The sequence below is a fragment of the Eschrichtius robustus genome, chromosome 1 (assembly GCF_028021215.1).
Source record: "Eschrichtius robustus isolate mEscRob2 chromosome 1, mEscRob2.pri, whole genome shotgun sequence".
NCBI lineage: Eukaryota > Metazoa > Chordata > Mammalia > Artiodactyla > Eschrichtiidae > Eschrichtius > Eschrichtius robustus.
In genome coordinates, this window is record NC_090824.1 from 133,004,667 (window position 1) to 133,006,237 (window position 1,571).

The window sequence follows — 1,571 nt, forward strand, 5'->3', positions numbered from 1 at the left end:
GGGCCGGGCGGACGAGGTCGCGTAACTCCACGCCTCGTCGTTCCGTCACGGCCGCGCTGAGCCACTCTGCGCACGCTCGCGCGGCGGCACCGTGACCACGTGGCCCGCTCCGGACCAACTGCCACGCGGCCTGCCCCTGGGCCCACCACCTTCCCCGACGCCTGGTTGGGGCGCCTGCGCATTGATCGCTGGTTGGGTGCGAGGGGCGGAGCGGAGGGTGGCGCCTGCGCCGTGGGGCTGGGCGGGTGCGTGGAGAAACGAGAGGCCCGGCGGGTGCGCGGAGGGCCCTCTGAACAAAACTGTTGGCGTTTGGCGCCCCTTGTGGTTGGGAGGAAGGAGCGGGGAAGGCAGTCCCGGCTACCTCTCTTCTTTAGAACCTGGGTGGCGGATAAAGACTGAGACGGTCCCCCTGAGACCCTGCTGACTCCAAGAATCTCTAGTTTGTGACACCTTAGGGTCTTTTAATTCTTCTTTTGTTTTTAATTTTTTTTTTCTTTTTTGGCTGCACCACGCAGCATGTGATATCTTAGTTCCCCTACCAGGGATTGAACCTGAGCCCCCTGCATTGGGAGCACAGACTCTTAACCATCGGACCGCCAGGGAAGTCCCAGAGTCTTTTAATTCTTAAGTTTAACTCTTTTGCTCCCCTGGTAGCTGTGGTGTGCTGGAAAGCACTCTGGCCTTCTATTGGGACAACCTGGGTTCAAAGCTTGGTTTCAGCACTTACTGATTGTTCAGCCTTAAACCAAGACTTTCACTTTCTGAGTCTTAGTTTTCTCATCTGTAAAGTGGGGACAATGATATCTGTTTAACGGGGCTGTTGTGGTGAGGATGAAATGAGATGGTATGTCGAACCGTATGAATGTGCAGGTATTTGACTCTTTATATTTTACAAAACAGAAATTTCATATGGTTCAACCTAACACATATAAAGTAACCAGCAGAATACCTGGGACTAGGAAGTCGTCCATAAATGGAAGCTGTTAACCGTGGTTATTATGGTTATTCCCCTGAGATGTGGCCAGACCTCCCTTCATCCTTATCAGAGTTGGGTGTCTTGGAGCTCCCATGTGCCCCTCTTTTCCATCAGCACTAATGGGGAAAAGCTTATCTTATATCTACTTACCTTCCTCATTCCCTCTTTTTAGCTAGACACAGCGTACACAGGAAGGCTTTGGCTCTGAGTGATGTAAACACGAGACATATCTATCCCTCCAGAGCTGGCCTCAGTCAGAATTTTTGCAGTGAGGGACTTCCCTGGTGGCGCAGTGGATAAGACTCCGTGCTCCCAATGCAGGGAGCCTGGGTTCGATCCCTGGTCAGGGAACTAGATCTCACATGCATGCCACAACTAAGAGTTTGCATGCCACAACTAAGGAGCCCGTGTGCCACAACTAAGGAGCCCACATGCTGTAACTAAGGAGCCCACCTGCCACAACTAAGACCCGGCACAACCAAATAAATAAATATTTAAAAATATATATATATATAAAAAATTTCGCGGTGATGTTTTTTACATTTGGATAACCTCAGCATCTCCCTTCTCACTCTCTCTTTTGATATCCCTGCTC